At 41.6% G+C, this 25,621-nt stretch overlaps 1 protein-coding gene across 3 annotated transcripts in view; it reads right to left on the bottom strand.

Moving 5' to 3' along the window:
* The window catches only part of LOC121316675 (protein phosphatase 1B), a 52,720-nt gene extending 29,889 nt beyond the window's left edge, over positions 1 to 22,831 (bottom strand). For 2 of the 3 annotated variants that reach the window (XM_041251725.1, XM_041251726.1), the window contains exon 1: positions 22,416 to 22,829. The gene's annotated coding sequence lies outside the window, so the exon portion shown is untranslated. Of the gene's footprint in view, positions 1 to 22,415 lie in introns of all 3 variants that reach the window. The other variant, XM_041251724.1, reaches the window with a different exon arrangement.
* Positions 22,832 to 25,621: the final 2,790 nt, after the last annotated feature.

Here is a 25,621-nt window from a genome sequence, read left to right as displayed (position 1 = left end):
TTACTGGTTTTGAGGCTACCGGAGTTAATAGCCACAGAATTGAAAACTGCAAGTCCAGCACGCTGTTCTTTCATATCTCTTGATCTGCTCACACCATAACTGCTCTCAGCCTAACCTGGTGATGCTGACAGCTGTAAGATCAGTTGACACCCCCAGAGGATATAGGATGGGGTTACAGTCTACTGTGCTATTGACCTCATCAATGAAAGGATTGTGGGAAGCTGTCGCTCGCAATTCACTTGCATGACTTTAATTGTATTCTAAACTTGTATTTACTGAAATGATTATGAACGTGACTATAAACAACTTACTCTCAATTCAAAAGTGAAAGAAACAAAACTCTTAATACCAACATTTCCTTAAAATTTCTTATTTAAAGCAACATGCCAAAGACACACAAAGACAGCTTGTCAATCGCGACATAACACAGAAACAGAGAAAGCATGGTTTTAGTTTCTACTCGTGATTCTATGTCAAGTATTCTCTATCTTTCTGCCAATTCAATAATGCAGTAGGTATTGGTTTTCATCTGTGACTTCAGTTTTATGAATATCACTGTCTCTTCCAAACTCTTGATCAGTAGTATAATTTTAGGACATCTGGAGTGAGGGAACAAACTTTACTGTCAGCCAGCTGCCAGGTACAGCACTGATTTATAGAGAACACTGGCTTTCACCTGCTTCGTGCTTCAGCGGTCAACAGGAGTCAAGCCCCTGAAACTCTGACACATGACCATTCAAGTAATGTTAACTGATTTATACAGGACACTGGCTTTCACCTGCTTCATGCTTCAGGAGGTCACTAGGAGTCAAACCCCTAAAACTCTGACACATAACCATTCAAGTAGTGTTCAGAGAGAGCGAGACACTGTGCTGCTTTGAGAAGCATCTATTTTACATGCGCACTGGGAGGTGTCTTCTTATCACGTCAACGTTAGGCAGGGATGGAAATAAGACTTCCATTGCATAGCTGTTTGGTCCATTTACTCAGCGCTTGTCAGGCACATCGGGTCCAATTTATTTTCACACATGCTGTTTATTTTACACATGCTGTTTATTTTACACATGCTGTTTATTTTTTTTTGATGATGTGGGACAGGGTAGGGAAAACTGTAATGACCGCAAAGGGTTAATAAGAGAAACCTGTGCTTGTTACCTGTACCCTGTGACTAATCAAGCTTGTAAGAAAGCCTGGAATGGGTGAAACTGTAATGCAATAAGAGTGTTATTTCCATCCGTTTGGAAGTTTGTATAAAATCAACAGTTTTTCGAATACTAAAACAGTAAAAATGTAAGGCAATTTCACCATGCAGAGGATAGTTTTATAATAAATCTGTCTTTCGAGACACTTACTGTAAAATGATCTAAAATAAACATTTCCTGCTGTTAGTGATTACAACCCATTTTAATATATTTGGCACTGCAACAGTATGCCTGTTAGGAATGCTGTGTACAGTACACGATCAACCTCATCCCATAGGATGCGCGATACGACTGCCAAACAATACAGCATTGTTGTGGTCTACAAATACCCAACCAATTCCAAGGAACGAAGGGCTGCATTCACAATGCACTGAGTGCAAGGCAGGCCTAAAGGGAAGCAGCGCTTTGTATCCGAGAACCTGTGGATTTCCAGCAGCACAGTACTTACCAAGGGGAAATTAAACACAGCTTTCACAGATGAACACTTCAAAAGTAGCCAGAGATTACTTCCATCATATGTTTTCAATACAGCATCATCATTTCATAACATCAGAGGTTGTTTTGTTTTTTTCTTGCCGTGTTCAAGAACAGTTAATTCACAACCAAAAATAGACTGTGTGGGTTGCCAAGCAGCGTACTACTTGTTGAGGATTGTGCTGTGTGCCCTTGTTCTGCAGCAACCCCTACATACACACACACAACCAGCATGATGATGTCAACCATGCTCACGTGCAAGTCTGGAATCCCCACTCTGCAGCCCACTGAAAGGAAAACTGCAATTCATACCCGTTCAAAGCTGCACGTACACTATGCTACTGCAAGCTGAGTTTCATTATTTTATTTTTTACTCAGTACCGCAATACAATAAAACTTATTTCAATTCAACAACATTGTTTGATAAAAAAGGTAGATAGCAATCCACTATACAACAGGAGTCTTGTTCTGCCTTTCCATTCAAATCGAATAATGCAGCAGTCACAGCATAGATTTCATATATATTTATTTTTTCTGGTTGATTAGATTAATTAGCGGATGATTTACTAACCAATGAATTAAGACTAATTAAAGTAAATAGATTCATTAAATGATTAGCATTAAACTTTTTTTTTTTTTTTTTTTTTTTTTTTTTTTTATTTTGAACCCCTTAAGGTACACAGGGCACTTCAAACAGTTTCATCTTAAAATACATTTGAGAAAGTGACCCAAGTATCACGAGAAAACTAACAATTTCGATAGCCAGATCCAACAACTGTCAGTAAATCTGAAACCCAATTTCATGCACCTCATTGCAAAAATAAGAAAATTTGTATTATTTTATTTGTGGGACACCTTTGTCCCTTTACCCAAAAGGATTAAGGCTGAAACATTTCAAGCAACAGAATATGAAGAAACCACAAAGTCACAAAAACACTGTCCTTCAGGAAGAGGCTGCTCAAAATGAGAACAAAAAAAATCTCAGAATTGAGAAGCGATCGACGCTATTGTCTTTCAATGAGCTCGCAATCCTCAAAGACCACAGACACATGCCTCTTACAATCCTTGTCTACCCAGTCCACGGAACAAGATCACCTACAGTACAGTATTATTATTTGTCATTCCATTATAAAGCAACAACAGAATTGCTGACCCCATACAAAACAATGTGAGCACAGTGACTGGTTGCTGAATAATTTCTAATCAAGCAGAAGAACTATGGTGTGAAAAACCTTTGTAAGCAGTCACAATAGTTCATGGAAACTATAGTGCATCCTCACAGAACCATGCAGGCGAGTGGTTCACTAACCCAGCAGCATCTACAACGCAGTGGCATTTCATAAATCAGACTGCACAGAAATCCAAAGGTGCCTCACAGCACTACTCTGCTCCATATAAAATCATCCCAGACAGCCTTTTAAAATAAGACTTAGTAATCTGTGTAGTTAAAGCCTCCCAGTGTCATATTAATGTTCTTTTCTTTTGCTGTTTTTATTGTTTATATTGTTTTTATTGTACTAAATGTTCTTCTGAATGTTCTTTTTTTGTTAAAAGCGCCTTGGGATGGCTCGCCATGAAAGGCGCTTTATAAATAAAGTTTGATTTGATACAGATATATGATGTGCTTTCAACAGCCACTAAACATCTCAAGACAGTCAAACTGCTTCAAGTGTGCTGGTTCATTAAAGTTGGCTGAATTACTGTACAGCAGACACATTGTAACAGTACAGTATATTGCAGAATGTACATCCCCAAAACCTAAACAAAGTTTTCAAAGTCACTACAGACCCAGCTGAATGTAACAGAATGTAATTCCTGTTCTGTGGGTCCTGCACTCAGAGCTGCTCATTCCAGAGCTCCAGTTCCCCTGCTTGTTCTGTGGGTCCTGCACTCAGACCTGCTCATTCCAGAGCTCCAGCTCCCCTGCTTGTTCTGTGGGTCCTGCACTCAGACCAGCCCATTTCAGAGCTGTTCCCTTGCTTGTTCTGTGGGTCCTGCACTCAGACCTGCTCATTCCAGAGCTCCAGTTCCCCTGCTTGTTCTGTGGGTCCTGCACTCAGACCAGCCCATTTCAGAGCTGTTCCCTTGCTTGTTCTGTGGGTCCTGCACTCAGACCTGCTCATTCCAGAGCTCCAGTTCCCTGCTTGTTCTGTGGGTCCTGCACTCAGACTCAGAGCTGTTCCCTTGCTTGTTCTGTGGGTCCTGCACTCAGACCTGCCCATTTCAGAGCTGTTCCCTTGCTTGTTCTGTGGGTCCTGCACTCAGACCTGCTCATTCCAGAGCTCCAGTTCCCCTGCTTGTTCTGTGGGTCCTGCACTCAGACCTGCCCATTTCAGAGCTGTTCCCTTGCTTGTTCTGTGGGTCCTGCACTCAGACCTGCTCATTCCAGAGCTCCAGTTCCCTTGCTTGTTCTGTGGGTCCTGCAGAGCTGTTCCCTTGCTTGTTCTGTGGGTCCTGCACTCAGACCTGCTCATTCCAGAGCTCCAGTTCCCTTGCTTGTTCTGTGGGTCCTGCACTCAGACCAGAGCTGTTCCCTTGCTTGTTCTGTGGGTCCTGCACTCAGACCTGCTCATTCCAGAGCTCCAGTTCCCTTGCTTGTTCTGTGGGTCCTGCACTCAGACCTGCTCATTCCAGAGCTCCAGTTCCCTTGCTTGTTCTGTGGGTCCTGCACTCAGACCTGCCCATTTCAGAGCTGTTCCCTTGCTTGTTCTGTGGATCCTGCACTCAGACCTGCTCATTCCAGAGCTCCAGTTCCCCTGCTTGTTCTGTGGGTCCTGCACTCAGACCTGCCCATTTCAGAGCTGTTCCCTTGCTTGTTCTGTGGGTCCTGCACTCAGACCTGTTGCACTCAGACCTGCCCATTTCCTGTTCCCTTGCTTGTTCTGTGTCCTGCACTCAGACCTGTGCACTCAGACCTGCCCATTCCAGAGCTCCAGTTCCCTTGCTTGTTCTGTGGGTCCTGCACTCAGACCTGCCCAGATCCTGCACTCAGAGCATTCCAGAGCTCCAGTTCCCTTGCTTGTTCTGTGGGTCCTGCACTCAGACCTGCCCATTTCAGAGCTGTTCCCTTGCTTGTTCTGTGGGTCCTGCACTCAGACCTGCTCATTCCAGAGCTCCAGTTCCCTTGCTTGTTCTGTGGGTCCTGCACTCAGACCTGCCCATTTCAGAGCTGTTCCCTTGCTTGTTCCACTGTACAACTCCCAGGCATCCTGCCTAATAAACTCCTCTCAGGCATGCATGCCTTAAACAGTGCGGCTGATTTCATTGCTATTATTACTCCTCTTCTCGTAATCCTGACACCCACAATTAGTCTACTAGTGGGGAGTTGTTTACAATCTCATAGCAAAAGACCGAATTAGAAAGAAAAAAAAAAAAAGTATATTTTAAATGTAACAATTATTGTAATTAGAAAATAAATAATAAATACCACCACTAGTAAAAACAGTACATGACCAGTCTATGTGCCAGAATTGTGGCAAATGAAATGACAGCAAAAATACTGACACAAGACCAAGACTGATTAACAAACCTTCATTGTTCAAATGTGATTAGAAAATTAAAAGTTCCAGGAAACGTATAGAAAATGTGCAGTTTTATGTCAACTGACTGTTTACAATATGCCCTTCCTTAAGTCTTTGCAGTATTTCCCAGATTACTTGTGTGTAAGTGTCTATGGGGGTGGGGGGATATCTGCGTTCTCCATGGATGACATCATCTTCAACCTTGGCTTAAACGTCAAGGTGCGGTGCAGTACTACAGACAGACAGCGGAAACATTTTAACAAGCTAACCCATTGGTTAACGAACACACAATTAGATACGCACAGCAGCGGAGCAATGCGGTGCAGCTCAGTGCCGCCAAAGGGTTTGGGAGTTTCTTTGGCTGTGAAGACGTGTGTGGTTTCACATTGATTCATAAAAATAGCTGCCAATTCAGGTTGTTTTCAACTTATCCACTGTGTACACAGTGACTGAGCAGCCTTGCTTTAAATCCTGAACGTGTTTGTGCACGAAACAGTGCCTCACCAGAAACAAAGCCTTGCTGGATGTCTAGTTTGAGTGCACTGATGAAAGAGTTTCTGGGTGCCGGCACACAAGCTCTGCAGCAGCAGCAGCAGCAGCAGCAGGAGGAGAGGGTTATACATTCCCAGTAGTGCTGTTTCATACTGCAGCTCAGGAAAACAATGCACGCAGAGAAAGGGAAAGGGGGAATTGTTCTTACAGGAAACACTTGCAGATCTGATTTTTAAGTGAAAAATTCAACTCACTGTATCATAACAATTACACATTTCAAAAGAATGCATGAGGCACAACTCTTTTAAAGTTCAAAAGCGGCAACTGCCACTCTTTGCCAGAAGGCAAACTTTGGAAAAGGCTGTCGGGAGCCATTTTAAGATTGCTGACAGCTAGACAGCTCTCCTTCAGTAATCAGCAGGGTGGGGAGCTAGTGGATCACAAATCACTAGTCCAGCAGCTGAGTTTCAATATTGTTTTCTGTTTACAGCACTGCATGTGCTGCATGTGGGCAGGAGGGTGTGTCCTGAAAATCAACTGGAGGACAGGAATATTCATCGTGACATACTGGTTTATTAACTTTGCATCGCTTAGAAGCGGCTACAGCAGAAAAATACCATTAAAAACAACACACAACATAATGCTACATTCATTTATTACTCCATTACAAAAACAGTGAAGTAAAACTGACCTTTTCAGCTCCAAACTGTTCCTATTTCATACAATGAAAAATGAACACCCAAGTACTGAAAGACAACCAGTACAGTACAGTACATGCAGGTTAAGGGAATTGTCTTTTTGTATTGGTTTTAGTTCACTTTTGCTCTGGTCCTGCCCACTATCAAACTGTGATGCCACTTGCAAGCAGCACTGTGAATCCCTGATCCTGAGGTAGTGCTGGCAAACAAAAGCTTGTTGTTTCCATGAACTGGATCCAGCAGCAGCTGGCATCTGAAACCACGCACAGCACCACACAGGCCCCGAAAGAAGAACAAATCAAGATCATCTTTTGTGAAGACACATAAAATAACATTTAACCACATGCACTGACTAGAGAGATAACGCGGTCATAACAAAGGAGGTAGCGGCTTCTGCATCCGGCACTCAAAGAACATCACAGACATTTGCAGATGTTTTTGAGATGTTATAGAAATAAAATAATGACTTGGATCGCAATATTGAGGAGTTTGGTGATAAAACGAGTGATCAGGAAAGGATTATCAGTATGCACGTCTATAAAGAGGTATGTGAAAAATACTGCGAACAAGGGGTGAGGCTTGGCTGGAGACAAAGTATTGAGTGTCCTTTTGCAATTCAGTGCCTTTTAAACCTTTTAAAATAAATGGACTGCAAAGGGTTAAACTGGTCTCTGTCTTGGACTCCCGTGGTCATTTCCCCTGGAGAGTGGAATTGTCTCACCCCTTCAACACCTTTCCTGTTAGTAACCAACCAGCTGCTTCCCCCAATGACTGCCACTCCAGGATGCAAATAAGACTCCTGTTGCGTAGCAGATTCACCCATTCCAGGCTTGAACATGTGCTTGATTAGCCACAGTGTATAGGTAACAAGCTCAGGTGCCATTACACTTGCAGTGAGAAATGGAAGTCTTATTTCCATCCCTGATGATGCACCAATTTAACCCAGTTCTGATTTCATTTGTATCAAGTTATTTTTGGTGATAAAACAAGTGATCAGGAGACAATTTATTAGTATGCACGTTTATACAGAGGTATGTGAAAAATACAGTGAACAAGGGGTGGGGCTTGGCTGGAGATACAGAACTGAGTGTCGTTTGGAGATTCAATGCCTTTTAAACCTGTTTTACTCTGAAGAAATACATATTTTAAACAGTGCATGTAAAATAAGCAGAACGTGTGAAAATAAACTGGGCCTGACAATCGCTGAATAAATGGACTGCGAAGAGTTAAGCAATCCTTTTAAAAATGCATGAACCGAGATGTTTAAAAAGAACACATCTGATAATTAAAATCATACCATTTCCGAGTGGCTTTCTGTACAGCAGGTCACACCGCTTGATGCATTTAAACTTCAAAACATTTTTGGAAGTCTCTATATATGCTGTAGGTATATCCTAAACTAAAGTATGGTAGAGTTCTGCATAGGACTGGATACCTGCGGGGCCTGAGGATGACCCGCCAAAGCGGGTTCGGGTCAGAATGTGAATTTTTTCATCGTTTGGGTCAAAAATAATAATTTTCAGATCTGAATTTGAATCACCAAAAACGTTATCTGTGTACCTGTCTGCAACCCTTTCCCAAATAACGTACTCGAAGGTAAATGTACCTGTATTTAATAATAACGTACTCGAAGGTAAATGTACCTGTATTTCCTGCACTAAAGCAGGTGATTACGAAGGAGTCAGCTGACTAAGCAGTGTTGTTTTCGCTTGTCTGATACGTCGCAAGATCCTTTTATCACGTCTGCTTGGTGATATTAAAAATATTTGTGAACAAGGTGAAACAAAAGAGGGTTTATACAATGTAGTTCAAGAGGAAAATCAGAAGTGTGGAATTATTTTGAAAATAACAAACGTGACTGAATCCATTGCTTGTAAAACCTGTCATTATGTTTTTTGTGAATGACAGCCACAAAACTGGTACATCATCTTTATAAAAGCACAGGTGAAGCTCCCTTTCAACTGGTGGCACGAAAGGAATAGACAGGTATTTTATAGTAACGTGAGTACAGATAGTTAACATGTTACAATGTTAAAATATATCCAGACCACTAGAGTAAGCTGCCACGCTGTATAGCCTATTGTGTCAACTCAATCTGTGGAGAATGGTAGAGATATCTGTGTGTGAACGTCAGAGCGTGAGAGCGTCAGTCGGCACAGGCAATAGGTAAGGGACAAACGCTTGCAGGTTCGGGTCAGGTTGCATGTTCCAGCGGGTTGTGGGTTCGGGTCAGGTTGCAGTTCTTATTAAAGCGGGTTGGATCGCGGGTAAGAAGACGGTGTTGCAGCGGGTTGTGGGTTCGGGTCAGGTTGCAGCTCTTATTAAAGCGGGTTGGATCGCGGGTAAGAAGACGGTGTTGCAGCGGGTTGTGGGTTCGGGTCAGGTTGCATCTCTTATTAAAGCGGGTTGGATCGCGGGTAAGAAGACGGTGCTCCAGCGGGTTGTGGGTTCGGGTCAGGTTGCATGTTCCAGCGGGTTGTGGGTTCGGGTCAGGTTGCATCTCTTATTAAAGCGGGTTGGATCGCGGGTAAGAAGACGGTGTTGCAGCGGGTTGTGGGTTAGAGTCAGGTTGCAGCTCTTATTAAAGCGGGTTGGATCGCGGGTAAGAAGACGGTGTTCCAGCGGGTTGTGGGCTCGGGTCAGGTTGCATGTTCCAGCGGGTTGTGGGTTCGGGTCAGGTTGCATCTCTTATTAAAGCGGGTTGGATCGCGGGTAAGAAGACGGTGTTCCAGCGGGTTGTGGGTTCGGGTCAGGTTGCATGTTCCAGCGGGTTGTGGGTTCGGGTCAGGTTGCAACTCTTATTAAAGCGGGTTGGATCGCGGGTAAGAAGACGGTGTTCCAGCGGGTTGTGGGTTCGGGTCAGGTTGCAACTCTTATTAAAGCGGGTTGGATCGCAGGTAAGAAGACGGTGCTCCAGCGGGTTGTGGGTTCGGGTCAGGTTGCATGTTCCAGCGGGTTGTGGGCTCAGGTCAGGTTGCATCTCTTATTAAAGCGGGTTGGATCGCGGGTAAGAAGACGGTGTTGCAGCGGGTTGTGGGTTCGGGTCAGGTTGCAGCTCTTACTGAAGCGGGTTGGACCGCGGGTAAGAAGACGTTGTTGCAGCGGGTTGTAGGTTCAGGTCAGGTTGCATGTTCCAGCGGGTTGTGGGTTGTGGGTTCGGGTCAGGTTGAAAACAACTGAAAAACCAAAACATATTAAACTCAATTCTGCCAGTACAAGTGCTAATGAAAGGAAAGAATATAAAGAGATTTTAAAATACCATCAAAACTATTGGATGGGAAACAGACAGTGATGACGGTCCGGTTTGTTTACATTTCACAAATGTGTACATCATCACCATCATCATTATTATTACACCGTGTAACAAATTATTTTTTTTTTTTTTGTTCCTGGGTAGTAAGTGTTATTTCCTAATTGCTTATGCCTCAAAAGTATAGAAAATGGCTATTATTCCCCACAAACTTTGCTTTTGTGAACAGGACAGCGATATTTTGAAATTTACCAATTTTCCAGAACATTCCAGATAGATTCAGTGCTGAGTAAACTTGGAGTAACTTCTAGAACTTTCTAAAACTTTCCAGTAATATAAATAGTAGTATAAATACAGGGGCCTTAAGCCCACCAGTTCAGTTTAGTTCCAGCTGCTTAAGTGGATACATATCTGCATTTTTCTGAGATGGCATCAAGAGGCTGCAATGGTGGCATTCCTGATGGGTCTCCAGGGCAGTTTTACCAAGTTTCCCTGCTATCTTTGCCTTTGGGACAGCAGGGACACCAAGGCGCACTAACACAGGCGGGACTGGCCACAGCGGACGGAGTTCTCTGTGGGGAGGAACAACGTCAAGTGGGAGCCACTGGTGGACCCCCGGAAGGTGCTTAGCTACCACTGCACATCAAATTGGGCCTTATGAAACAATTTGTCAGAGCTCTAGATAAGGAGTCGGCAGCCTTCAAGTACCTTCAAGACTTCTTCCCTAAGCTGTCTGAGGCAAAGGTCAAAGCCGGTGTCTTTGTCGGACCACAGATAAAGAAGATCCTGGAGTGCAATGAATTCCCCAAGAAGCTCACTAGTAAGAAGAAAGCAGCTTGGAACAGCTCTGTCGCAGTGGTTCGGGACTTCCTGGGCAATCACAAGGCCGAAAACTATGTGGAGCTGGTTGAGACTCTGGTGAAGAACTACGGCACAATGGGCTGTAGGATGTCCCTCAAAGTCCATATCCTTGATGCTCATCTTGATAAATTCAAGGAGAACATGGGAGCATACTCGGAGGAGCAAGGCGAGCGCTTCCACCAGGATATACTGGACTTTGAACGCTGCTACCAACGACAGTATAACGAGAACATGATGGGAGACTACATTTGGGGGCTGATTCGTGAAAGTGATTTACAGTATAATCATAAATCTCAAAAAACTACTCACTTCTAAATCTTTTGTAGTCATTTTTGTATTACTTTAGTATAAATTAATGTTAATTTGGATTCATATGTTGTTTTTTTCTGACTTTATGTGAACGAAAAGACAGTTTTCTCATTGGAAATAGGTAAATTTCAAAATATCACTGTCCTGGTCACAAAAGCAAAGTCTGTGGGGAATAATAGCCATTTTCTATACTTTTGAGGCATAAGCAATTAGGAAATAACACTTACTACCCAGGAACAAAAATTGTGTTACATAGTGTTATTATTATTCTATTATTAAAAGCTGATTAAAACGGTCATGTTTTTTGTCAGGACTAGAAATTCACATTTTAAAAAGGCCAGCACATGTAAATGTGAAACGAAGTCAAGTAGGTAAACACTGAAGTTAGTTATTACTGTGCACTGAACTATGAGTGAGTGTTTTTGATGTATGCATGCTGTACAGTACTTACTGTAAATTAAGGTTTATGAAAACATCATCATCTGTTATTTGACAGCTGTATTAGAAAAATCATAGTTTGCTGTGCATCAGTTACTGTGTCCTATGGACCTCACAAATCAGAACCAATATACAGAACTCATGCACGACTCATAAAAAACAAGGTCTTGTTTTGAGAGAAACAGCTCTCAAAGGCTGTGTGTTACTAACCAGGCATGGCCTGTCATAGTAACATTTAACCCTTAAAGCAACTTCCACAAACAGTCCACAGCTTGATTAAGTCTTCTCTTGTTGCAATCTGAGAGAACTGTGGCTCTTTTAAATGCAAGCTAGCAATTACTGTGCAACACTGCTCAATCTTCCTTCGCATTGCAATAATTCACAAATTCAGTCAGTCCCCGATAACACAGACTAGAAAATCGTACATTAACTGCACTTCACTGATTCATGATCCTGGATATTTACAGATGTAAATGTGGAAGTCTGGCACCTACACACAAACATTTTAAAAAGTGTTTACGTCCCACCCCTATCACTTCTGATTGGCTAGCTGTGGGTAAATGCAGACTGAGCCTTTAACATTTAAGGTATTACGTATATATTTTGTAAATTAAGTGACACTGCTTTCTTAATGCACTGACCTGACATTTAAATGCAGCAATCTAGCAAAGTTTCAAAAAAAAAAAAAAAAACTTCTAAAACTAAGGTATTAGCAGATTAGAAAAAAATCATGTTGTGGTCAAGTGTGTACTGTACTTGTTGGGATGTTTAAAAAAAAAAAAAAAAGCAGCGTTTACTGTTTAGAAGCATTTCAAGACAAACTCTCTGGCAAAAAACGTAAGGATTTTTTTTCTTTCGGTTTCGGTGTTGCTGACGCAGTTTGCTATTTGCCACATTGTTTTTTAGATTTAAACACTATTACATTGTTTCTTTTTTTACACTAGATTTGAACAGAAGTGATGATATGAGTTACTTTTTGGACATGCAATCCATCAATTTGAAACTATTAAAACATGAAGATTGACAAATATGTTGATAAAGATAGAAATGAAATGCTAATGAGATGATCTGTACAATACTTTATTATTATTTTAAAATAATATACTGTAAATCTCATGGCAATGTGTTCTGTATAATTAATCTATGTGTTTATTTTTCAGTGAGAGTAGCGCAAGGAAAGAATGTCGTCTCCCAAAAAAAACCAATCTATCGGGATGTGAAACCAGGATCCCTCTGCTGCAGCAGTGTTCCAGTCAGCCATTACGGGACAAGATGCGAGATGAGGGAAAATAGCTGTAAAATGTTGTATAACAGAAATAAACAAAAGAAAAAACATATTTTGTCTTTGCAGAATTTGATGGAGCCTATTGTAAATACTGTGTGCATTTTGATAGAAAAACAGTACAAAATGCAGAGAAAGCAGACAGGTTATAAAACAAATCCTTTAAAAACACAGGGCTCAGCTGAAATTAAAAGAACGTCAAGAAAAATCTGAATTCCACAAAAAGCAGCAGTAATCATTTCAAATCTGTGATGCAACAACTAAAACACCTGTACATCAGGAATTGGATTCAGCTTATAGAGAAAAATAGGCAGAAGCTATTTTTTTATGTTTGAATAACTCTCAAATATTGCTTATTATAGTTGTACTCTTAGTATGTTGCTTACATTTACAAGCAAATGTGTTCCAAACTGCACTGAAAGGCACATTTCCTTAAAGTATGCTATAACGTTGTTGAGGTGAGGTGGGGTCCCAGGGACCCTTTTGTGTATCTTGAAGAATGTAGTGAACCCGTCAAGCTGCAAGGCTAGATCCACCCCTGTTAATCACTAACTGATTGATTGTGTTCACTGTTAAATGACCGCCTTCAGAAGTATGCTGGAATCTCTAGAACCTGTCTGCTGCATGTCCTCTTACCTATCTGGACGCATGCAGTCTGTTTTCTATGCTGGATGCAGTGCCGTTGTAAACCCAGTCACTTGGCGTCCCCAAGGATCTGTTCTTGGGCCCCTTCTCTTCAATATCTACATGCTTCCCTTGGGTCACCTCATCCGCCAACACAGCCTCATGTTTCACTCCAATGCTGACGATACCCAGCTCTCCTTAAAACTCGACCCTGCTAGCCCCTCTGCCATGGTCCAGCTCTCAGCTTGCATTCAAGACATCGAAGCCTGGATGTCTGCCGATTTTCTTCAGCTGAACACTAGCAAATCTGAACTCCTAGTAGGATCTAAAACTCAGCTTGAGAATCTAAATATAGCTGCCCTGAACCTCAAACTGTCTGCTGCTGCCTTCCAACCCACAGTACGAAGCCTTGGAGTACTTCTTGACAGCAACCTGTTCTTTGATGCCCCATCTCCTCGGTGGTCAAATCTTCCCTCTACCACCTTCAAAGTATCTCCAGTCTGTCCCTACCAATCCCTCACGCATGTGAAGATACTTTGTCATGCATTTGTCTCCTCTCAACTCCTGCAACTCTCTATATGTCAGTGTTCTTCACTAATTTTCAGAGGAGAGCTACCTTCGCCGATGAGACATCAGTGTGAGGGCCACCACACTGCCTTTTTCACATTTGTGTGTCGTCGGGGGCCACACTGAAGTCCACCAGGGGTCACCAGTGGTCTGCGGGCCTTGCAATGAAGAACACTGCTCTATATTGTGGTCACCTGGCACACACCATAAACCGACTGCAGTTAGTTCAGATGTAAACAAACGTGCTCACATCACCCCGTCTTGCTCAGCTGCAATGGCTACCTGTAAAGTTCAGGATTATTGTCTAAACTCTCCTGCTCACCTACAATGCCCTTCATCACACAGGTCCCGAGTACCTCCTCAACCTGCTGACCCGCTATATCCCTGCCCGCAAGCTAAGGTCCTGGTCTGCTCATTATCCCCAAGCAAAAGTGCAGCACAGCTGGTGAACGCTCATTTAGCTTCATGGCTCTGACTCTGTGGAATTCTCTCCCAGCTTTGGCTCGTGATGCTCCCACCATCGCTCGTTTTAAATCAGCTCTCAGGACCCACCTGTTCTCTCTTGCTCTCCGTGCTCTTTAAGCCTGATATCTGCTATTAGCTGCTGTGTTGCTGCTACTATTGCACGTATTATACTACTGTGTATTATGCATTTTTCACTGTATAGCATGTATCATGTATTTCTCTGTATTTTAGTATTATGGATTTTCTTGTTACTGCATCTTGTAAAGTGCTTTGTGACGGTGGTCCAATATGAAAGGCGCTATATAAAATAAAGATGGATTGATTGAGTGATAGATATTCTACTTTTGTGTGTGTGTGTTTTCTGTGCGATGGTGAGGAGCAAGTAGATTTGTAAGAAGGACAAGTAGATTTTTCTAGAATTTTGTCCTTTGGACAAAAATATTTTTTTGGGGTTTTTTTTCAAAAATTGCACCCCCCTGTAGCACACAAACAGATATTAAAAAAAATACATAAAAAAAAAAACCCTTCAGATTTGTTACTGTACAAAGACCAAAGGAATTCTGCCTTCTGGAAGGATTGGCAATGGACGGCCCTGTCTTGTTGGCCTGAAAGATCAAATCAGTTCAAAAAGTATCAAATGGCAAATACGTTAGAACTAAGCCGTGGCATCATTCCTGTAAATAGCACGCCCTGCTAGATTCGACACAGAGCTCTGAAACTCTCTCTGAAACGATCGTCCTTGGTGTGAATTTGAATGTAAAAATGACCATGGCCGTCAGCTCAGAACAGGCAGCAAAGCCCTGGCTCCCCAGTGAAGGTCACCGACTCAGCTGAAGGTCCTACAGTAAACGCTTCCTGTAGGTGCGGTCCAGTGCAGATCAGAGCTATGCACAGAAACTATAAACTCTTAGGCACAATTTCAGTGAACAGTGTTGCTTCTGAACACACTGGCTTTACAGTGTAAACCTGCACGCAAAGCTCAACTAATGCTAATGCACAGCCTGACCTCTTATTTACAGCAGCTATCACAGCTTTCCCTCCTAAGCACACACAGCTACTGTAACTGTGCACAGACTGGATCTTAATGGTGTTTGAGACCACTGATGTCTTGGTACAAAAGCTGGACCCAGAAACAAAACAAGGCGTGCATTAATCTGCTGAGTCACCCAGCCTCCTTCAAAAGCGTATGTGAAATTAATTTTGGCCAGTCACTAATCAAGACAGCGGGAGCTCAGTAGAGTACTGTCCACAATACCAGCTAGCTGAGGTGTGGATGACAGCTTTGTCACACAATTGACAAGTCTGGCATTATGGCTAGAAAGCTGGTTTTCTACCAAACCAAATCAGGATGAGCCTGTCCTTGGATCGCTCTACAATAGTTACAGTTCACCTGGATCTAAAACTGAACTTGGGAGTCTGTTAAAAAGAGAAAACATCATACACTGCACTAATCAACAAGGCTGGGAACCAGACCAGAACGGAGTTTGCTTAACACAGCCAGTCATGTGTCCATCATAATCATGTGCACTCACCAGAGATTAAAATAGATCTGCTGTGTTAATAGCCTGATGTGTTATGGGTGTGTTTAGACAGGGGAAAGGGACGCTCTGTTATAACAGTCTGCAATTTTCCTTTTCTACTTCAGCAAAGTAATCATTTAAAATGTAATCATTTAACAGATATAATCTTTATCAAAGACAGTTTTATCCATAAAGTTGTGTGCCTACAGCAAGACACTGTACAGGCTATTCATGAAAATGCACTGTTTCCTGCCATAGCCTGGATACTGTTCATTGGGCAAGAGAACAACTGTTAACCCACAGCCTCCCCCTTCCTGTTGTGTAGATCTCTTCCACACACAGCGCAGTTAACCCTTCACTAACGAGAAGCACTCAGCTGCCCCATGTGTCCCGTCACATTCTAGAACAGCACTGCTGCCGTTCATCAGCAAGCGATTCTATTGCAAGCGCAGGCTTTGCATCTAAAGCTGAAATCTCAAAGCTGTGTGTTTGGAGACCACCAGGCTATAAGCATAGCTCTCCTAAGCTTGTCACCACCTGGAACCATATATACCAAGGTGTGCATTATTCTTAAAATGTCAAATATGTCATTTAACCCTTACGGTCCATTTATTCAGCACTTGTCAGAAGCGTCAGGTCCAATTTATTTTCACACGTGTTTTTTTATTTTTCACGCGCTGTTTAAAACAGGTTTAAAAGGCACGGAATCGAAAAAGTACACTCAGTACTGCATCTCCAACCAAGCGCCACCCCTTGTTCGCTGTATTTTTCACATACCTCTTTATAGACATGCATACTGATAAATCCTCTCCTGATCACTCGTTTGATCACCGCACTCCTAAATAATGCGATCCAAGTCTTTATTTTATTATTGTAACATCTCAAAAAGCTCTGCAGAAGTCTGTGATATTCTCTGAGCGCTGGATGCAGAAGCAGCTATCTCCTTTGTTTATGTCCGTGTTATCTCTGTGGTGCACGGTGCTATCAGATGCACCTTTTTTTTTTTGGCATCATTCGGCTGTCCAACATCAAAAAAAAGATGTCAAGCACAGGTCTCTAGTCATTTTCTACGGAAAAAGCCGAGAAAACGTTTCAATGGTCGAGCGAGACCGACAGGAGTCGAGAGAAGCAGAAGGAAAAAAAGGGGCGGATTTGAGCAATACACAGTCCCTGCACTACAGACATAACACGGACATAAACAAACACGACAGCTGCTTCCGCATCCAGCAGACATCTGCAGAGCTTTTTAAGATGTTATAGTAATAAAATAAATGACTTGGATCGCATTATTGAGGAGCTTGGTGGTAAAACGAGTGATTAGGAGATGATTTATCAGTATGCTATTAAGAGGTATGTGACATACAGCAAACAAAGGATATGCAGTACCTTTTAAACCTGTTTTACTTTGAATTACTTTTAAACAGCGAGTGTAAAATAAACCACGCGTGTGAAAATAAATTGGACCCGACATGCCTGACAGGCGCTGAATAAACGGACCACTAAGGGTTAAAAAACTGAAAGAAATGAGTACTTGCGGAATATGCTACCCCGAGTACTGCAAATATCTAAGAGTCCTTCTGACTGCAGTGTTTCATCCTGAGTTGCACAATGCTCATTCTCCAGCCTCAGAAGACTTAAGAACTAGCTCTAGCCATCAATGGGAGAGACGAGGCTGAATCAAGCTGCTGTCCCTTAACGTTCACCAAGACCTCACCGGAGATCTAGCTATAAATCAGACTGCTGACAATTTCACCCAGAGGGCTACAGTAAGACATTGGGACATTAGTGAAGAACGTGATGTGTACACAATGTACATTAACATTGTAGCTTAATCAGGCTGAGCCCCTAACTCCACAAACCATCCACCACAAATAAAAAGGTCTCCATTTCAAGATGAAGCTTTAAAAATGAAAGTTTCCGGGAATACGGAATTGAATTTGTACGCCGAGTTTGTCCTCACATGGCTAAACGTTTGCTTCAAATTTAGAAGCCACACACTGCCTTCTATTGGAATTTCGGGTCGCAACCTTCGGAATCCTCCAAATCTAATGAAAAGCTCCTGAAATTAGTTACTTTCCTTGATGCTTTAATAGGTCATATGTTTTAAAGCCAGCCATCTGGCGCTTTGTGCAGGGTTCAGATGCAGCTGTTGAAACGTCTCAACACAGCCGTGCTGGACAAACAGAAACCTTTGACCTTGGTGTCCTTAGCTCTGTACCATAACTTAACCAGTTCAAACAGACTGGCAATGAAAAAACACGTACACACTACACAAGATTTGAGCTGCCCCTTTATTTTGCTATCTGACTATTGACAATGCTTGTATATGTAAAGATGTACGTGCATGTAAAACTCAATTAAATAGTCGTTATGAAGCAAGACAGAGATATGAAAAGTCAATGGTATACTATACTCTTGACCAGTTAGTCAGGGGGGGTGGTTGGGCAAAACACCTTGCACCACCCCCGTTTTTAGGCACCCGTCTTCTTGTTTTTTGAGGTTGGAAATTTGTGATATTTTAAGTGAGCGTGGGCTGCCTTCTGATCTTGGATTAAAATACAATTCCACTTTGTTGGTGCATCCGATACACTAATTACAATAAGAATATTGACTTATTTTGATTCACATTAACTTGGGGAACTACCACTTGCAGCTAAGTCAGGTATTAAGATATTTTGGGATAATACTTATCAGTAGTATCTGAATTTGAGAACTCAACCCCTAAAAATCAATCGGGCATTTAACATAACTACTTACAGTCACAGAGATCAATATTACAAACTACTACTTTAGAGAAATAAATTACCCATTGTGTGCTTTTCCATCAGAAATGTATTCACAAATAACACATTACTGTGGATGCTGATGGGTCAATATTACTAGTGGGAGGGAAAAAAACAAGACTATTTTCACAACCTCTGCCAACTAAATAACTTACGAGGTCATACTTGCACTTGTAAATGAATGTTAATCATTTACCCACACGCTGCATTTTGCTGTTTTAATTAGCCTTGTAATGCAATGGAAAGCTGTTAATGTCCAAACACATTTTCAAACCCCGGCATTAAGTACCAGCAGTCCTATAGTCCCTTACCTTTTTATGAGTATTCATGAACCAAATTGACCTGTTTGATCAACATTGCAAACCTTACACCCCTCCAAGAAGGAAGACAACAGCACCTTTAAGTCATCTAGGTTCCTGACACACAAGGAGAGCAGATTCCCCTGCCTTTCACACTGACATCTAACCCTTTCATAAATGAAATAGTTAAAATAGCTGAAAAAAGTAGTTTTGGACACATAAAATATAAGTATACAATTTTCCCCTGATTGCTTTACATATGGAATAAATGGCACTCATATGAGTCTGTCATGCATTTGTGTCTTCCATATGTCCCCATATAAAGACTAGCAGTTTTTTGTATCCGACCCCATATGAGATTGCCATATGTGAAAGGGTTAAAACCACAGGACCTGTCTCAGACAGCTGGAAGCACAGTGTGGAGATCATTTAACATGAATAGAAGTGGAAGAGCCCAAATAAAAACCACAGCTACCCAGCTCAACAGAAGAGCAGACCTGATCAAGACTGCAAATGCACACTGTGATCATTTAGACAAAGAACATGCTATACCAAGCCATGTGCAAGAGGATACTGCTCAATATAACATGCTATACCAAGCCATGTGCAAGAGAATACCGCTCAATATAACATGCTATACCAAGCCATGTGCAAGAGGATACCGCTCAATATAACATGCTATACCAAGCCATGTGCAAGAGGATACCGCTCAATATAACATGCTATACCAAGCCATGTGCAAGAGAATACCGCTCAATATAACATGCTATACCAAGCCATGTGCAAGAGAATACCGCTCAATATAACATGCTATACCAAGCCATGTGCAAGAGGATACCGCTCAATATAACATGCTATACCAAGCCATGTGCAAGAGAATACCGCTCAATATAACATGCTATACCAAGCCATGTGCAAGAGGATACCGCTCAATATAACATGCTATACCAAGCCATGTGCAAGAGGATACCGCTCAATATAACATGCTATACCAAGCCATGTGCAAGAGGATACCGCTCAATATAACATGCTATACCAAGCCATGTGCAAGAGGATACCGCTCAATATAACATGCTATACCAAGCCATGTGCAAGAGAATACCGCTCAATATAACATGCTATACCAAGCCATGTGCAAGAGGATACCGCTCAATATAACATGCTATACCAAGCCATGTGCAAGAGGATACCGCTCAATATAACATGCTATACCAAGCCATGTGCAAGAGGATACCGCTCAATATAACATGCTATACTAAGCCATGTGCAAGAGGATATTGCTCAATCTCTACCTCTGAAAACAATTCAAAGAGGTCAAATCCCATCATTTAATTTTTTCTTTTAAAGCCAAAAGTGCAGTGAAGAAGACTGTACGCAATACTGTTTTTTCCACAGCTTTTCTTTGAGATTGTCTTACTGTTCCACAGTACATGTGCCTCACCAGGGCTGTACTGCTAGTATTTCAGAAAGCTATGACCTTGGTAATGAACAGACTATGTGAATACATGCCAGGCTGTAGGTGCAACTCTTTATTACAACTTGACATCTCAGAGGCAATAAACACTGTAATATAGGAATGGAATTTATAAAATGAATAAAAGCCATTCCAGTCCTTCCCTCCAGGGGTGACTTACTCTTTTCTTATTTTATCCATAACTATAATTATTTTATCCATAACTATAAAAACACCCAGATGGTAAAATATGTAATACCAGAGAAACAAGTCAAATACACTGAAAAACAAATCAGACAATTTGAAAAACTGAACATAAGTAAACATTTTTTTACATAAAAAATGCCATGCGGTAGTGGGTTAAGATTATATTATTATTATTACTATTATTATTATTATTGTCCTATTTAATTGTTCCTATCAGTGTTTTTAGTTAACTATAACATATCTATTAATGGAAATAAATCATACTCGTTAATAGTAACTGTAGAAATAAAAATTGTGTAAAAAGATAACTAAATAACAAATAAAATCCTAAAGAAATGATTTAATTATTTTTTCAATTTTGTGTGTTGCTGAAGATCTGGCTGCTGCACCATCATCTCAAGCCTTTGTGGTGACAGTATTCTCCATTGACAGTCTTGACAAGGAAAAGAGAACAGGGCCATTGTCACACTGGAGTGTAAAAATAAGTAACTTCAAACATAGAGAGTGCTCTCGTTAACTAGCTTATATTTAACAAGTTCTGTAAGCGCATATTTTTTTAGTTGAACTGTAATAAAGAAGGAAAACAGTTAACTATAAAACAAAAGCATTATAACTATAACATTCATACTGTAACTATATACCTGTAACAAAACAAATCGCTTTAACACTTCAGCCCCCTAGCAACACATTTCTAGTGCATGTTGGGCCTAGGAGGACTGACCTAACCAGTAAATCGAGAGTTTATTCATACTGTAAATGGGCTTGCCTTCTCTGTTACACGAAACGCTAAAAAGTGCACCTAGGCTACATCTCCCCAATTCCCCCTAAATCATACTGATAACCCGTACATCAAGTGCCACCTGTCCATTCAGGGGGTTTCAGGAATCTCTTCAAAATGGAGGCTTGGAGTCTGTTTTGAATGGGGTTGTTTGTGTGTGTGTGTGTGTGTGCCCATTCCAGGCACTGCAGATGCTGTACTGCTGTGGGGGGGAAGGGGGTGGCGGGGGACTAGCAGGCACCCATGTATTCGATGACGTAAAAACGACACAAGTTAGTACGTGTACACAAAGTTGAATATAGTCTGATTCAATCAATATAGTTCACACATTCAAGAGGCATGTTAAAACACGGCCAAACTATGAGACATGAATACATCGTTGCAAAATAAATGTGCTGTCGCTTCAAAAACACATTATCCTAACGGGCAAAATGGAACAAGCAATGAGGTTTAAATGAATAAAACGTATGCATTGCCTGTTTCCACTATAGCCTGCTAAATAATTGTTTTACAGTGTTTACATTCTGCTAATGTGTATATATATACACACACACACACATACATACATACATATATACACACACACACAAACACGTCGGCTTTATGGTAATAATCCTTGGTGAAGATTTCCAAATGCTTACTCCACTGTCGTTTAAATAGCGAACTGGGGGAGGGTGGTAAACTAAGCTGAAGAGCGAGCGTGCTAGGTTGCTGGGTGACGTTTTCCATGCTAAATCACCCGCATACACAAATCCAAATAGTGCAAATAGTGCAAACACGAATTCACTATGGTGCCCAGTGAAAGCTACGGGTTTATTATCATCACATCGCCGAGTCTCTCTCTCTGTGCGTGTTAATTAAAATCAAGAACAAAGAAAAAAAAAAGATTACGTACATCAATATTACAGTACAAAAGACTGTGCAATATTATTACATAACAACCAGCTATTAAACGACCACCACACCAGAACCGATGTCGCGGTGTTTTTGTGTGTTTTTGATCACACTCGATTTGGTCTCCGACAAGGAACTGCTCAACAATATTTATTTGCAAAACAACCGCATACAATTTTAACGCGCAATTCTGTCGCACAATGTACCTCAAAGCAATGTATTTGTCGATATTTTTTAATAACGGTGCACTCCATTAAAAAAAATCTTCGACAATGCAAAACACGATAAATATACTTACGTCTTCACACGGAGACTGCACCTCCAACGACAAGCTGGTGGTTGCCCGGAGACTGTGTTTTCTGGACGGTAATGTGTCCCCTTTTCACTCTCTATATCGCTCTATCTTTTGCTTTTTTTATTTATTTTGTATTCAATCAAGATTGCATTTCACACAAATAATTCCCCTTTCAATGGTTCTCTGCTCTGGCGGTCTGGGGTTTTAAACATTTTGGTAGCTAAATCGCTTGGACGATACAATCTGACGGTTTAATTTATATGCCTGAACCGCTAAAAGTAACAAAACAAAAAATAAGGCATGAGAAAGAAAAATAAAAAGTTGAATTAAACATCAGATACAGATGACGTTCTCTCCTCCATTGAATACCTCCAGCTCTCCCTCCTCGACTCCACTGCGTGTCCCGACCGACAGGGAGCGGGGCGGGCTCTACTCCTTCTCGCGGTTCAGTGGTCAGAAGCAGACACGGGATGGATTTCTGATTGGCGATTTCGACTGACTGTCATTATTTAACGCCGGCCCGCCTTTATTCTGTTTGGATTGGTTGCTGGGTTGTCAAAATACTTCAATCTATTTGGTCAAAGCGTCTGTCAAACAAACCAGTTGGTGAGATAACGAAGATCCCGCCCATGTGCTTTTTCTTCTATTGGCTGGTTGGTTTAAAGTCCTCGCCCCATTCGTCTTATTTTCGAAACTTCATTGGCTGTTTGACTTGCCAGTCCTGGAAACAGGGCTGTCTGCGGCGAAGCAGCCAGCTGTATGTGGTGTGTTTTATTGCAGTGAAGAGGGGTTATTTGCGGGCATGGTGAAAACGCCGACATTGTGGCTCAGCAGTTGAAGCAGAATCGCGTAATAAGTGTAAGAAATGTGGAGCCAAAATGGCGAGTACAGGGAAACTGTGTCTAACCGCCCCTCGCTCGCTAAACCCTGATAGTATATACCGTACAACTTTATTGACTCTCGCGAACCGCTTCGGTACCGTTAGGATTTAGCAACTCATATTTATTTTTGTGAAACTATATGTTTGAGTGAACCGTTACGAAGATTTGAAACGGTGAGACAGAATTTAAGGACAGGCACAACCTTTCCTACGAAACCCCCGGATACAGCTCTCAGTGACGTCATCGCCAGCCTATCCGAACAAACACATTACGTCATCGCTAAAACCAAAACAAGTGGGTTTTTTAAGCTGTGTCAGTGTAAGCGAAACTGGCTAGCAGGCGTCGTGTGTGGTGCAGTACCACACGTTTGGGGGCAGATGGGCGCATTATTTAATTCATATATAATTAGTGATATCACCAATTTTATTTTTGATATAATATGGTAGTCCTGTTTATGTGATAAATGCCAGTCTACACAATACGGACCTCTGGGGTAGTATGTATGATGGTCTGGTTTTTGGGTTCGCTGTATGCAGGGTTACCATGTGACTCCATGTATACTAGGAGTCTGGGACAGTTCAGGCTTTTCAACTCACACCCCAATGCATTCTGGTAAGGGTAGTCCTGTTGTGAAAGTTGTGTTTTACCTGTCTCAGGTAACTTTCACAGCAGGACTACCCTTACCAGAATGCATTTGCGATGTTAGCTGAAAAGCCTGAACTGTCCCAAACTGTCCTAGTGTACATGGAGTCATATGATGACCTTAACTATATAACAGGCAGTGTTGTGTTACACTTTGCCATTATGGATTGTAATCTTGGTGCGATGAGATGTGGGTAAAAAATGTAAAACCACAAATGCAGAGGAGCCCAGCTCTTTTGCACAGTGGTTAAGACAATCCCTTGTGGTGTGTGGGATCGCCAGTTTGAGCCGAGCCTCTAGACTGTTTCATGTACTCATGCATATATAGCGAGATAGAGGGTGAACCTCATAACTATACTGTTATATATTATATATAATCATGGTGTGATATGTATGTGGTAGTCCTACTCTGAGGTCTGATACATCTTTAACTCTTTACCACATTCCCATCAACCCCTGGTTGTCTGCACAAGAATCCAAAATGACAGTCAAACACAGGACTAGCAATAACTGTGCCCATGACAGACAGACTCAGGACTAGCAGAGATAACTGTGCCCATGACAGACTCAGGACTAGTAGCGATAACTGTGCCCATGACAGACTCAGGACTAGCAGAGGTAACTGTGCCCATGACAGACTCAGGACAAGCAGAGATAACACTGCCAAAAGGAAAGTTTATTATACCTACAGAAATCCATTTGATTTTATAAACCGGAACTCATGTCCCGCTAGAAATTAGCATCATATGAATCTTTAGATTTTAGATTTAAAAAAAAAAAAGATAGAGATATTTTTCAATACTGGAACCACCCAAAACGTGTACTTTATATCAACTGAAAAATATACTCATTTATCTTAAGCTGGAGAGCCTCCTGGAAGTGGACAGAGGAACACTGGATTAACTATTGCATGGCTATAAGTGGTGTGTTAAAAAGTGAATGTCTGTAATGACAGTGTGATGGCATTGTGGCTCTGTAAAAGCCTGCAGATGCCATTGGTAACACCCTGCTTAACTGTGCAGCTCACATTGTGACAAGCAGGCTCCAGGGCAAGGATCAAGCTTCTGCCCTTGCAGCTGAAACAACCTCTGTATGATGTAAACAAACTGGTCAATCAATAAGGTCCACACAGAATGCGCAGGTCATGCTAACCAATGAAGCTTTCAATAAACACATGCAAATGTGATTCTTAAATCAGCACACAAGTGAGCAGAATCACAGGCCATCTCAGCTTAATTAGGGACAGCAGAAAACACTCATGCCTGCAAATTAGGCAGCAAAAGGGAACATGAGCTATGTGTTTAATAAGCATGTAAAAACATTAAAATATGTATATTTGAGAACAAGAAAACAAAAACAGCCCTAATGATTTCTTAATTAAAACAGTTGTGTTCTGTTAGAGACATACCACTATGATGCCTGCCTAATGCTTATTCTCACCTTTAAACCAAATCTGGCATACGCATGGCCCAAGGAATGTGGATTTGCCCATAAAGCTTCCACATCAGAAGCTTGCGGTGTAACTGAAAGTGTAGGGACTTTCACATACTGCAACACAGGAAGCTGCTTCAGATACACAGCTAATAAGATCCTGGTACAGAATAGTCATTATATCATGAGCGTCGTTAACCTTTGCTGCTAACACAATCATTCTAGAAATAGTATTGTTGCTATACGTGTTATAGC

Source organism: Polyodon spathula, chromosome 6, assembly GCF_017654505.1.
Source record: "Polyodon spathula isolate WHYD16114869_AA chromosome 6, ASM1765450v1, whole genome shotgun sequence".
Classification (NCBI taxonomy): Eukaryota; Metazoa; Chordata; class Actinopteri; order Acipenseriformes; family Polyodontidae; genus Polyodon; species Polyodon spathula.
Note: the sequence above shows the minus strand (reverse complement) of the source record. Positions and strands in the feature narration are given on the sequence as shown.